A 15,109-nucleotide genomic window follows, 5' to 3' on the forward strand; every position below is an offset into this window, starting at 1 on the left:
TTGTGAATGCTGTTTATTATTGTAACCTTCACTGTGGATTAGAGTTTTTTTTGTAGCAGAGGCTTGATACCCATGATGGGTATCAAGCCTCTATATCTGAGAAGCTTTTTGTGACTAATCAAGGGCCATCAACATTGAAGGACTCTTCCTTACTGGAACAATGGGTTTTCTATCAGTGGGACCATTGACTTTAAAGCTGATAGGAGTGGAGTGGAGGGTGGAGCTTATGTATAGAGAGCCTGAACCCCCTTCCCCCCCACATCTTGTAGCACATAGGGAAACAGATGACAAAGTTGGTTTTTAAAAGGGGTGCTTCTCTAAGAAAGGGATGCCATTCCACACCCAGAAGCAAGATAGCCAGGCCAACAAGGCTGGAAAGGCTGCCTGGCCTAAGCACTCAAACCAAATCCAGGACTCACAGGGCTGGTGAGATCTGATCAGACGATTGTATTCAGGAGTTTGTTGTTTTCCATGGATCTGTAATGCTCTTGGACTTTGAATTAGGTGTTTATGGATAAGAAATTCTCTTGCTTTACTGCCACTTTGTCCCTGAGAATGTAACTAGGAAACCAGCCCTCCTACATCCAGGTGGACTCTGGGGGCAAGAGGGACATGTCTAAGTAACTGAGGACTCAAACGGGCTGTGGGCTGCTTTTGAGAGACCAGGGCCTAGGTATGGTGATCAGTTTCTACCCAAGCCCAAGGGGCTTAGAATCAGGTGGGATGCAGTGGTTGGATTCAGTCACAACAGACTGGTGTCTAACCAGAGAGCAGAACTGGGCCAGGCTGTAACAGTTGGAGCTCTTAATAAATATCCTTGAGGTCCCAAAACAAAACCAGGTTTGATATTTCCTGATATTGCTAAGCAAATAATGGCTTTTTATAAAAGAAAAAAAATCAACCCTTTCAGTTTGTCCTTGTGTTCATGATATATATATATATATAAAAGAACAAACTCAAGTTTTAAAGAATACTTCAGAGGTAACCTGCAAAGGATCAGTTTTTCGCTGAAAAGTGACTAAAAGCTACATTGTGAAGTTACATATTTTTATCTCAATGGTTCTATATCAAATATGCTCATTTCACAAGTGGAAAAGTTGTTGTTTTTTTTAAGTGCCAGCCTTGAAAACTCAGTCTGGAAACTGAAAGCCAGGCTGCCTTCTTGGCTCATATATCACCAACAATAAAGATTCTGTAATCAAAACATGGGTAACAATTCTGTTAATGATACATGAATCAGAATGAATCAGCAATGCTAACATAAGTCAAAAGTGATTTTAAAATTTATTTTATCCCATAAAACAGATAGGAGACTGAATATGTGCAGGGAAGCAGATCTGTTGAATAAGGGTAGTCTACAGTGCAGCTGGAGGGAGCATGCCTCCCAGCACAGATAGACAGACTTGCGCTAGCTCTGCTCATGCTAGCATGCTTAAAAATAGTAGTGTGGACATTGCAGCATGGGTGGCAGCAAGGACTAGTCACCTAAGCTCAGACCCAGAGTTGAGCTGCCAGTGCCACAATGTCCACACTGCTATTTTTAGTGCATTAGCTCAAGCAGAACTAGTGTGAGTCTGTCTGCCTGGGTGGGAGGCGCGCTCCTAGTTGCAGTGGAGACGTATCTTATAAGGGTGCCATTTTTACTTAGGTTCTGTCTACATTTGAGAAACTTGCACCAACATGTAATACATCAATATAGCTACACTCAGTGGTGAGCTGGAGCCGGTTTGCGCGAACCGGTTGTTAAATTTAGAAGCTGGTTTAGAACTGGTTGTTAAAGGGGTGGGCAAACTCTGGCCCGTGGGCCCATCCTGTCCGGCCCGCCTGAGCTCCCAGCTGGGGAGGGTCCCCCAGCCCCTCCCCCGCCTTCCCCCCTCTCGCAGAGCCTCAGCGTGCCGTGCTGCCCTCGCCAGCGCTGTGGACCACTCCTGGGCAGCTCTGCAGCTCCTGCCGCTTTGAGCGGCATGGTAAGGGGGTGGGTCTGCGAGCTCCAGTGGGTCGCACGGCATCCATACACTCTGCCCTGAGCAGCATGGTAAGGGGGCCGGGCCGGGGCTGGAAGGAGGGGTTGGATAAGGGGCAGGCAGCAGTTGGAGGGGGCGGAGGTTCTGAGGGGGCAGTCAGGAGATGGGGAACGGGGGGGCGTTGGGTAGGCATGGGAGTTCCAGGAGTCTGTCAGGGTGGTGGTGGATGGGGTCGGGGCAGTCAGGAGCCCAGGGAGTGGGGAGAGTTGGGTAGGGGGTGGGGTCCTGGGGGGCAGTTAGGGTAGGGGGGTCTCAGGCTTGTACTCACCGGGCGGCGCTTAATAACCGGTTCCCTACCGGGTCTTCAGTGGCACTTCGGCGGCGGGTCCTTCACTCGCTCCGGGTCTTCAGCAGCGCTGAAGGACCCGCTGCCAAAGTGCCGCCAAAGTCCCAGAGCGAGCGAAGGACCCGCCGCTGAAGTGCCGCTGAAGACCTGGTAGGGAACCGGTTATTATGATTTTGGCAGCTCATCACTGGCTACACTATTACAAAACAGAATGTAAATGGCTATGTGATCTAAAGAGGGGTTTTCACTGGTTCATCTTAATCCAATGAACTGCCCCAAGATAAGCAGTGCAGTATAGTACTTCTATATATTAAGGGTTTACTCTATATTAAGGATCTAGTTACACTGGTGAAAATTACTCTTATGTAGACAGGCCTCAGAGCTTGTCTACATACAATTACCGAGAAGAATGACTAAGACTTTAAATATGCTACACTGAGAGATTAGAAAACGGTTGAAAACTAATAAAATCTTTTTTTTTTTTTTAACCCTGCTAGATTGTGGTGAATTCATATGGGTTCTCTGAAATTATTTTTGATTTCACCCTGACATTTGGGGGTGGAAGGAGAGGAGACTCCATCTTGGTTGCTCGTTGTCTTAGATTCTAATATTTTATAAAATACAAAGAGCCACCTAACTTGTCCATCATATTTTATCCTGGATGATAATTCAGTTGAAAACTACAGAATACAGTTTCCTGTGCCACATCCAGCAGGCTTTTATATTATTGTAACTCATAATTTTTCACTCTCTTGCAGGTCATAAATAACTCAGGAAGATCACCATGGGAGGGGGGGAAGGATAGCTCAGTGGTTTGAGTATTGGCCTGCTAAACCCAGGGTTGTGAGTTCAGTCCTTGAGGGGGCCACTTGAGGATCTGGGGCAAAATCAGTACTTGGTCCTGCTAGTGAAGGCAGGGGGCTGGACTAGATGACATTTCAAGGTCCCTTCCAGTTCTAGGAGATGGGATATCTCCATTTATTAATAATAATAATTATTATTATAACACAGATTGCTTTTTGAAGGATAAAATTAGTCACAAATCATATTTACATTTCCTAGGAGGGTAAGTATAATGAAGCAAGACTGTGGTTTTCTGGGCATGATCCCAATTTATTTGCCACTATAATTATACGCTCTTTGAGTTAGTGTACGTCCTATATTTGTGTGCATGTTTTTTTTGTCCACTGATAAACTGTTGAGTCTGAAGGAATGACATCCCAATTTCAGCTAGATATGACATTGGGACAGTCCTATTAATCTGGTCCTCTGGTAATCCTTATTAGTGAGAACTCTGACAAGAACAATACATTATCTTTCCTAATTGCTATTTCAACCTTTTTAGACAGGAAAATAGATAATGTAGTTAAAGCTACAATTCCTTTTGGAGGTTGACTAGTGTAAATATGTACTGGATTAACACTTTTCACTGTTTCTTTACTAATTTATCTTATTTCAATACCTTTGGGAAAGAGTTTCTCTGTCAGGCTACTGACTGTAGTTTTATGAAAGATACACACTTACATTTGGGTCCCAACCTGAATAAATCTTATGCACATTCTTAACTTTTAAGCAAATGGGACTACTCATGTGCTTAAAGCTAAGCAAGTACATAAATCTCTGTGGAATCAGGGCTTTAGGATGTGACTTGCAGCAAAACAATTTTTTCCCTGTCGTATCAAGAGTTCTTTTTCTGAAAAAATCAAGAGCCATTTGACATACAAGTACCAACCTCCATTTTGTTCACCTCAAAAGCCATAGTATAGTAGTTACAAACAGAATGAAGCATCTCCACATGCTCTTTGCTAATGCATGTAAACTATTTCAAAGTAGCTGAGGTAGAATGGAGTGGTTGTAAAATAATCTACCAATTGTGATGAGTTCAGATTTTCCACTAAATAAAAATAGTGACATTTGAGGGTAAACTCAGTTGGATCACATCTTTTTCAGATTTATTTTTAAAATGACTTGTCATAAATTTGATTTTTCTCTTGTCGTGTCAAATCACATTTTAAATCAATATTTCAGGCTTACAGCCAAGAAAAAGGCTGAAAGCTAGACTTACTATAATTAATGGACAAGGACCACCCTTCTCACACTTTTTTATATATTGATACTGTAGTGAGTCGGTGTGGGGAAGAGCCCATCCGGAGGCCAGAGTGGGCGGAGCTAGGGAGTTCTGAGGGTCGCCTCAGAGGGTCAGGCGGCAACCCGGAAGTACAAAGCCGGGCCCTGAGAACTCAGTCAGGCCTCAGCAGCCGGAGAGACCAGATGTCTCCAGCCTAGCTCGGGGCTGGGAAACCTCCGTGGCCCGGAGTGACCGCCAGGAGCTGCTGGGCCTGCCCTGCGCCCGCTACCCCGAGGAGCCGCCGGGCCTGCCTGGCACCTCCTATCCGGAGGAGCTCCTGGACTTGCCAAATGATCCCTGGCCGGATGAACCCATGGTCCAGGATCCCCCTGAGGCCGACGCCAGCTAGGGTGACCAGACGTCCCGATTTTATCGGGACTGTCCCGATATTTCCTTGTTTGTCCCGCGTCCCGACCGACGTGCGGTTGGGACACTGGACAAACAAGGAAATGCGCCGGAGCCTGGAGCCCGGAAGTGCTCGCGCCCCCCTACCCCGACCCCGCCCCCTCCTCCCCCGATTGGCTCCCTCCCCGAATCCCCGCCTCTTCCCCGGGATCACCATTCCTCCTCCCTCTGCAAGCGCTGGAGGGAGGCCCGGGAGACTATGGGGAAGCGAGACTCAGAGGAAGCGCGGGGCCGGGGTGAGTAAGAGTCCGGCCTGGTCCCCAGCAGGCAGGACTCAGTTGGGTGGTAGGGAGAGGAGGGGAGCGGCCCGCGGGGCCAGGCGGCGGCTGTTCTCACCCCCGGGCAGCGGGACACGGGAGCAGCCGCTGCTGCAGCTCCCACTGCCGCGGGGGGAGGAAGCGGCCATGGCGCTTGGCGGCTGCGGCTCTGGCTCCCCCGAACCCCCCGGGCCGGGGCATGCTGCGGGGACCCAGTAGCGCGCACGCTGCGCCCAGCACAGCCCCTGGCCAATCGCGTCTGGGCTGCTGCCCAGCTGGTGCTATCGCACGGCGGCCCCGGGGTGGAGGCATCAGCAGCCCAGCCCCGTTCGTTCCCCTGCGGGACCCGAGCGGAACGGGGGGGCTGGGGCCTGCTGCCCCCACTCCGGGGCCGCCGCGCGATAGCACCAGCTGGGCAGTAGCCCAGAGGCGCCTGGCCAGGGGCTGGGCTGGGCGCAGCGTGCGCGCTACTGGGTCCCCGCAGCAGGCCCCGGCTCGGGGGGTTCGGGGGCGCCAGAGCCACAGCCGCCAAGCGCCATGGCCGCTTCCTCCCCCCGCGGCAGTGGGAGCTGCAGCAGCGGCTGCTCCCGAGTCCCGCTGCCTGGGGGTGAGAACAGCCACCGCCTGGCCCCACGGGCCGCCTGCCTACTCTCCCTACCACCCAACTGAGTCCTGCCTGCTCGGGACCAGGCCGGACTCTTACTCACCCCGGCCCCGCGCTTCCCCTGAGTCTCGCTTCCCCTGAGTCTCCCGGGCCTCCCTCCAGCGCTTGCGGAGGAAGGTTTTTGTTTGTTTGTTTGTTTTTTGCCCCCCCCCCGCGTTACCCTCCCCCCCCCCCCCCCCCGCGTCCCGATATTTGACTTGGGTGATCTGGTCACCCTAACGCCAGCACCCAGGTAGACCCAGAGGGGGAGTGTGGAAGTAGCCCGGGGGCAGCCGACACCAGTCTGGCTGCAGCACTGCCAGAGCCGATGTCAGTGTGTTGCGGCCAGGATCCCCACTGACGAAGCAGCGGGTGTTCTGCCACTGCTAGGGCCCCGGGCTGGGACGCAGTGGAGTGGGAGGCCTGCATTCCCCCTGCCACGCAACCTGTAGGTGGCAGTCTCCCCCTCTCCCAGGCCTGTTGAGGCTCAGGCCTATTACTGTGGCTCAGCCCTGCCTGAGGGCCTGAGCTCTGCCTCAGCGCTTGTTGCCCCACCCTGACCTAGGACCTAGGCTTAAATACTTTATTTACTGCGGCTCAGCCCTGCCTCAGGGCCTGAGCTCTGCTTCAGCGTTTGTTGCCCCGCACTGACCTAGGGCCTGGGCTCAATACTTTGTTTACTGTTGCTCAACCCTGACTAAGGGTCTGAGCCCTGACCTAACGCTGGTGCCCGCTCTGAGCCGGGTTCGGGTTTCCTGTATCTTTCAGGACTGCAGGGGCTGCCGGGCGAGACCCTGCAGCCAGACAAAGCACTCAAGCCCCAGCAGGTAGTGAGTCGGTGTGGCTCCCCGTCGCCCCGGAGCGGGTCGAGCCCCGGCCAACTCCTGTACAATACATATATTTTTAGAGTCGATTAATGGTATGAAACTCATACCAGCACCAAGATTATATATTACAACCACAAGTTTATAATACATATAGTTTATATTTACATTAGATATGACTGTTGTATGTCCATCTACAACCTTGAAGTATTGGTTGATATATTTAATATCATTAACTTTTTAAAATAATTTCTTGTGTTTTTCCAAAAATAACTGGTATTTCTTTAACAAATACAAAATCTGTCTAATATGTAGTTTGTAGACCCTAGCACATTTTCCACATGAAAGACTTGAGTAACAGTTTTAATATTTGTATTCCCTCATTTAGATATGCGCTCATGTTCATCCACTAAGTAAAAAGTGCTGATGCTGGAAATTATCTAGTGAAATGAGGCCACTAACATCTGCATAGTCCTTGATTTCTACTTACAATAGAACCACCTTTCAAAGTGACAAAGAAGAAATGGATACACCGTTAAAATAAAGTTTAGTTTAATTTTAAAGAGAAATTAGATATTACCAATAAGCAATGGAATAAAAACACTGATTATGTCTATTATTGTTGATTTGTCACTTAGGTAGTATCAATAGTGCTAGTTGCTCTGTGCTGTTTGGACTTCCTGAGATGTGAAAGGTCAGCTGGGCAAAGAACCAACACCCATGGACCTAAACAAGGGTTGCATTGAGATGATTTGACAAGCTGGTCCTCTTCTCTGGTGACTGTCATCTTGGTCTCTAAACTTTTCCTTTAAAACAAAATTAAGTTTTTTGGTTTTTTTTGTTCTTATGGTTGCAAAGATGACCTTCAGAATGTGAAATCTATGTAAATCAATGCAGTGCTAACCAAATCTACAGCCTGAAACAAAAGCTCTGAGAGATATGAACAGCCCCCATTCATCTGAATGAGATGTTAACTTTGAACATTTGTCAACATTTTTAGGTATTTCACTGCTGAGAAAAGGAGATGGTCTATCATGCTATGATAATCTGTACAACATATTCAGAATAGGGTCATCTCATTTTTATGGCACAAGTGAGAAGAGCTTTAGAGACAATAACCACTTTTTTTTCCAGTCTGCCCATGGGTGTACAGGCCCAGTTGACTGATGTATCTCAGCTTTTTTGGTAAAAACAAAGACTTTCTACTATCAGAGGCTTGAACAAAAATAGTTGAATATTTCCTTCAGCTTGGTTTCTAAATGACTGCAACCAAAAAAGTGGCCTTGTACAATGAAAGATTTGTAGGGTCAAGAGTGCTTTTACAGTTAGTACTGTCTCTTTCAGGGAGGGCACACTACAGCCCGCGGGCCAGATCCAGCCTGTCAGGGCGTTTGATCCGGCCTGCGGGATTGCCAGCCCCGTGGCATAGCGAAGCTAAAGCAGGCTCCCTGCCTGTCCTGGCTCCTTGGGGGAGAGGGGGAGCAGAGGGCTCTGTGTGCTGCCCTCACCTGCAGTTCTTCTGCCTCAAGCTACTTCTCAGCAGGAGCCCAGTCTGAAGTATCAGTAAAATGTTCCCTCCCACTGAGAGATACATAAACACCATTCACTGAATGAGGCATTATCTAATGTTGATCTCCTCACAGTTGGTGACGCCACATGTTTTTGTGCATTACCTGTTATCCTGTGTACCTTTGCTATCTGAGTTGGGCCAAATCTTGCTGTTGAATAGGTTCATTACTATCAGTTAAAAACAACTACAAAAAGTCTTAATTTAAAAATTAAGAGGATGCATGACTCTATCTAAGGAACCACACAATTTTGTTGTAGCCCCTTGTCCTCCTTTCACCCCCCTCCCTTACTTTGCTTTTTCTTGTCTATTTGTCAAAAATTTCCCTCAATAAGTACAATACAAATTTAGATTGTAAACTTTGCAGCACCGACTGAGTCTTCTATGTGTTTTGTAAAGAGCCTAACATTTTTCTGGGTTCAGTGAAACAATAATACATATATCTCACATTGCCTGTAGTTCTGTGTATATGTGAAGGTAGAACTGGGTTCTCAAAATGTGTACTCTTCAGAGTTAAAACAAAAAAGAGTCTTTGTGGCACCTTAGAGACTAACAAATTTATTTGGGCATAAGCTTTCGTGGGTTAAAACTCACTTCATCAGATGCATGGAGTGAAAAATACAGTAAGCAGTAGATGGGATTTGCCTTATCAAGTGTGGGGGTCAGTGCTAACGAGGCCAATTCAATTAAGGTGGAAGTGGCCTATTCTCAACAATTGACAAGAAGGTGTGAGTATCAGCAGAGGGAAAATTACTTTTTGTAGTGACCCATCCACTCCCAATCTTTATTCAGACCTAATTTGATGGTGTCCAGTTTGCAAATTAATTCCAGTTCTGCAGTTTCTCATTGAAGTCTGTTTTTGAAGTTTTTTTGTTGAAGAATTGCTTTGCATTCTTTACATTTGTAAAGTGCCATGCATACTTACAACACTCTATACATAAAATGACTTGTCTAAAACCTGTTTTGAAATATCAGTTTCTATATTTACTTATATCGATATGTAAATATTTACTAAATAATGTATATTGGCTGTTCACTGAAGCTTTTCTAACACCAGGAAGAGATTCTGCATGTCAAAGCTTTCACATTATTGATCTGTTTTCAAATAGGAAATTTTCAAACAGGAAAATTAATGAACATTAATAGTGACTTGGCTGGAATTTCAGGTGGGTTTGGGGAAATGCCATTTACAAGATAAAGTTTTGGTGTCCTCATCTCAGTATACTTGTTTAAAAAAGAGAGCTCACGTTTTCCTGATTTGATAGGGATAAACAGTTTGGGCGTATATAATATAGAAAACATATTTCATTCTCCCTGTGGACTCAAGAATATCAAAGTATTTAAAAAAAATCAAACCTATCTTACCAAAACATTATTAAGAAAGATCTAGTTTTTAATTACTGTTAAAATGTATAAATAAGGAGCTACTTATTAAGTCCAATATTATACTTGGTGCTGTACAAGACACAAAATACAGTCAGTCTGCCCCAAAGAGTTTACAATCTAAACAAGACAGACATAAACTGGACAGGATGGACTGTTAAGTATGGAAGAAGGAAAGACTAAATAGCTATTTTCTTGAGTTACATGGAAATGAGTCTTTTGTAAGATGTGATTTATGTCCATGTTTATGATTTGAATTTTGTCCATGTTACATTGTAATAAACAATGTTGTAGTTCTAGTGAGGCATGGTTCAGGTGCTTGGCTACAAGCCCAGAAGTCATGGTTTTGAGACTTGCTTGATATAACGCTACTTCCAGTCCACCCAGCTGTAAGTGGGTACCTGATCCATTGGGTTAGGGGAGTGAAAGGCAGTTGGATGTGGTGCTAGCTACATAACTCCCTTACGTACCACCGGATATGGAAACTGATGTGCCTTAACCTTGTCAGCCCAAAGATCTAAATGCAGCTTCTGGCGGACTTTGATTTTTTTGTTTTGTTTTTCTTTTATTTTTAATAATTCTAGTTTTCCAGGTTGTGGTCTCTTCCCACTCATATTCTCCCTTGGACAATATCTTTTTAGGTCTCAGGCTATCTATTCTCACATGATTTCCTCTTCTACCTCTCCTTCACTTGGCCTGGTCTGCAGGAGGAAATTGTACTGACTTTAACTAAAATGGTTCTAAATTATTTTAACTCCTTTTAAATTCTAACTGTTAAAACAGATTTAGTTAAATCAGTACAATTTTCTTTTGTAGACAAGGTAGTTGCTTCTGTCCCTACTACTTAAGGCTGTTCTTTGTAATGGTTTTTGTTCAGATTTACATTCCTCTTTCTACCTGCTACTTGGGCTGGATTAACCATTAGCTCCAGGTCTCCAACAAGGCTGGCCTTTCCCCATTCCTGTCTTGTCTGAATAATCTCATTCATTTTCACTCTTGGAAAAAAATGCCTTTTTGATAGCAAGAAAATCAACTGAAATGCCAATATTTTTATTTAGAGTTATCGGAATTACAAAAAGCTTAAAAATGATTGAGATCAAACCTGTCAAAACTCAGCTTGCAAAGTAAATTTTCAGCTGAAGTTAGTGACTAAGAATAGTCTAATTCTAGAAGTGCAAAGAGAGGACCACTTTTCACCAACTTGGGACTGCTAGAGAAATACCTGAGATCCTCAGACTTGGAAGAAAGGAGACTTAGTTATTGATAGTTGCTCTTGCGTACATTGTGCTACTGGAACAAAGTTGCCACATAGATCATATTACTACTTCTAGAATGACTTTGTGTCAGATTTTAAGGAAGGGCCTGTATATTCTAACTTCTAACAATATAAATTAAGCAGTATTTTAGACTAAGACAAATAGCAGCAGCCCAGTAAGGTATAGAGGATTGCAGGGTTGAACAATACAAATTATTAGAAAGGTATATTTTTCGTATCTTGATCATGCTTTTAATATGTAGTTTTCTAATATACACGTTAAAATGATGTTACATTGTTAATCTCAGCAGCTCTTCTTTAATTAACAGAATCTTGCTTTTGGAAAATCACCTTCGATAATCACCATAATATAGTGAGGAAGGGAAAGCTAGTTATTTGATATTAATCAGAAGAGCAAATTTACCTAACTACTTGAAAATCTCAGTTATTAAAATAACTAACCAAAGTAAAAATCACACACACATGGTTTTAGAAGGCCTAATATGGAAAATATTTATAATTTCTTTTTAGAGAAAAATATGGGTGTAACCAATGACATTGTTTAAGAGAACAGAAATATGAAACACCAAAATATGAATATCCAATACATTTGTCTGGTTATGTGAAGAAAACTTGGAAAACGAATTATTTTATTTGAGGACTGTCCAAAAATAGAAGAATGTGTTGTGGTCCTTGCCCCAAATTAAACTGAACACGGAGAATTCAGTTCATGGCCCCATTTCAGCAAAACACTTAAATTACATGGGTAATCTGACTACCCACATGCTTAAGGTTAGGCATATGTTTAAATGGTTTGTGGAACAGAGCCTATATAATCAGTCAGTTTAAAGGCCAATCTAGAATTCTGTCCTCACTCATGTGCAACCCAAAACTGATTTCAAATAAATGGGGGAAATAAGGCTATAATTTGATCTAAAAGGAGGATTTCAAAATGCTCTACTTGTTCCTGCCTCATCTATTCAGAGCCAAGTTATGTTATCCCTGAGTGATTTTTTTTAGAAGGGAAGTTGTTAAACAGCTTGTATACAAAGACATAATGCAGGTGCCCCTTTTGTATTATGAATTATTTTGAACAGCTTTAAACCTGCAATAGTTTTTTTCAGTAGAAACTTTAAATTTGTCCCTATCCTTCCTGCTACAGGTTTTTCAGATTTTCAAAGTTTAAAAAAACAGGACATCAGTGTGGCTCCCAAGATGTTAACTATCAGTATCCACAGGGTTTTGGTGGGGGAAGAGAGAAGTTGGCATGAAGGTGAGGAAGAAAAGCACTCTTCCTGGTCAACTACATTCATCCTTTTCAAAATGGAAAAATTAGGACATTTTACTTTAAAGGGCAGGTTTGGAGAAAAGAGTACATATCTTTCTAGGATTTCTTTATTGTTCTTTCTCAGTCTCAGTTACTTCTCTATCTTTTCCATACCTTAATTCACTTACAACCTCAATTCCCTCCATTCATGCAAAACCCTGTCAACCCAACGTGTACACCTTCTGGGACAGATGCCCCCCCAAACCTCTTGCTCTTGACCAGCAACCTGCTCCAGGCTCAGAACCCTTCCTGCTTCCACCCAACCTTGAGATTTGGGAAATCATTCCCCAGGATCAGAACCCTTTCTCTTCCACCTGAATCCACTGCCTTTAGAGTCTGAAATCTCCTGACCCCTCTTCCCAAAATCAGACTCAGAAGAACCCTTCCCTCACACCTGGACCCCACTCCCTCTTACCAAGCCTCCCATAGTTCAGAGTCACTTCTCTTCCTCCCATCCATGTTTTGCCTAGAGAACAAGGAGCTGAGGCAGCAGACACAGACTGGCTGGATGAAGCTGGGAATATTGCAGGGGTTATAATCTGTTTTGAAGGGTCTAATTTGAATTACCATCACAGAAGCCTGTATTCCCTGCTCTGCACTTGTCCCCTTTGCTGCCAGCAGCCTACCTGCTGCTAGGCCTCCTGGTAGGGCTTCAGGCAGGGCCGGCTTTAGGCCGATTCAGCCGATTCGGCTGAATTGGGCCCCGCGCCAAGAGGGCCCCGCGCTGCAGCTGTCCACCCCGCCCCCAGCTCACTTCCCCGGCCCTTCCTCCCCTCCCCTGAACGCCCCGCCCCCTCCCCTGCTTCCCGTGAATCAGAGATTCGCGGGAAGTCTGTAAAGAAGCAGGGGCGGGCCAGCAGCACAAGATAAGCTGGGGTGGGGGTGGGGGTGGTGGGGGCGCGAGAAGGGCTCCAGGGAGGCGCGGCCCGTTCCCGCAGGCCCCAGCGGCTCTGGCCCGGCCCGGTCCCCGCGGCTCGGGTCGGCTCCGGGCCGGTCCCCGCGGCGCGGCTCGGGTCCCGTCCCCCCCCCCCGCGGCGCGGCTCGGGTCTCCCCCCGTCCCCCCCCCCGCGGCGCAGCGCGGCTCCTCCTGTCCCGCAGCGCGGGTCTCCTGTCCCGCGGCCCCCCTGCGGCGCGGGTCTCCCCCCGTCCTGCGGCGCGGCTCGGGTCTCTCTCCCCCCCCGTCCCCCCCGCGGCGCGGCTCGGGTCTCTCTCCCCCCCCGTCCTCCCCGCGGCGCGGCTCAGGTCTCTCTCCCCCCCCGTCCCGGCGTGGCTCGATTCCTGGGGGCGGGGCTTGCAGCAAGCCCCGCTCCCAGGAATCGGGCCCCGCTCTTGCTAAAGCCGGCCCTGGCTTCAGGCCTGCTAATTATCACACATCTTGCATTAAACTATGCATTTGCCAGCCCGGTCATGTCTCACTACAGACCCCCTCAACTGTCACGCTATAGAATTTTCAGCATTTTTTTCTATGGGCCATTAGTGGTCACTGTGACAGAGGAACTGCAGGCAGCAAAATGCTGCCTCTTCCACTGGTGCTGCTCCTTCTGCTGAATCCAAGCCAGCATGCAACCAGACATGCCAAACCCATGAAAAAAATGCAGAAATTGGGCTAGTTTTTGGCTTGTTGCTTGTTTGGCTTGTAGCTTGTTGCTTTTTTTTTTTTTTTTTTTAATCGGCTCCCAGCAAGGGGAGGCAAGAAGGGGCAAAGGGGGGGTGAGAGAGTTGGGGTGCATAGCGGGCCCACCACAATCCCAGACTGCACGCTGTGGGGATCTAGTCACATAGAATGTTTGGGTTCTTAGGGATTGGCTTGTTTTGAAATGGGATTAGCTTGATTTTTTGGCTTATTGTGAAAGTCGGGATGCTTATTTACCGCATGAAAGTTGGCAACTGTGCATGCAGCAGTTGGAAAGAGGAGCCACAGGCTGATGCAGGAGTGCTCAATATCTATAGATATGTAAATAGTTAAGGAGCCAGTGGATGGTGCTCAAGAATACATACAATAGTTCTTGGGTGTTGTAGGGCCGATAAAACTTATCGCGTGCTGCAAATGTTATCCACTAGCAGCATTTTATTCAGCAACTAACAGAGGCATCTGCAGCCAGCTGCTCCAGCTCCCACCAGCAAGGGAGGTTAGTGAGAGAAGAAGGTCCAGGGTAAGGAGGGAAGAGAGACTGGGTTAAGCAGGTGGGGGCAGAGGATGGAGGACAAAGACTAGGGCCAGGTCTACACTAGACTTAAATATGCGTAACTATGCTGCTTGGGGGTGCAAAAAATCCACACCCCGAGCAATGTAGCTATACTGACCTAACCCCCTGTATAGATAGTGCTATGTTGATGGGAGACCTTCTCCGGTCGTCATAGCTAGTGTCTCTCATGGAGGTGGATTAACTACACCGACAAGAGAGCATCTTTACTTAAGTGCTGCAGCGGCGCCAATGCGGCATTTTAAGTGTAGACCTGCCATAGTGTTAGAGCAACAGGTCAACTATTTGCTTATAAGCCCAGCTGTCATATCAGGAGCAACGGCTGTCTCTGCAAAATACCCGCTGCAGCCCTCTGTGCAGCAAGATTATGTGATAAGACAAGGTGGCCAAACCACCAGCCTAGGTGAGACAGACAGGCACTGCTATTTTAGTCTAACATATGCCTCAGAGTGGAGTGCAGGGGGGGAGAGAAGGGGGGTGCTAAGGAAAGAGGTGATAAGTTCAAGTAAAATGTTAAACCGCATCCTGTTATGTATCCATTCCCTTGCCCCTCTCTCAATCTGCATACAATGCCCTTTGAAATGTTCCTTCCGCATATACATATAAGGTATGCATGCTAAGTTGTTTGTTGCTAGGTATAAAAAAAGCTGCTCTGTACTTGTAAGGGGCTCTCTCTCTGGCATTAGCCGAGGAGAGCACCCACTCAGCTGACTGGTCAATAAAAACTTAAAGCCGTCTTCTAGACTCCCGTGCCTCCTTGGGGTAATTGGGCAGCTCCAGGGGGAAACGAGCCCATTTGGCTAACA

The sequence above is a fragment of the Chrysemys picta genome, chromosome 3 (assembly GCF_011386835.1).
Source record: "Chrysemys picta bellii isolate R12L10 chromosome 3, ASM1138683v2, whole genome shotgun sequence".
NCBI classification, from domain to species: Eukaryota; Metazoa; Chordata; order Testudines; family Emydidae; genus Chrysemys; species Chrysemys picta.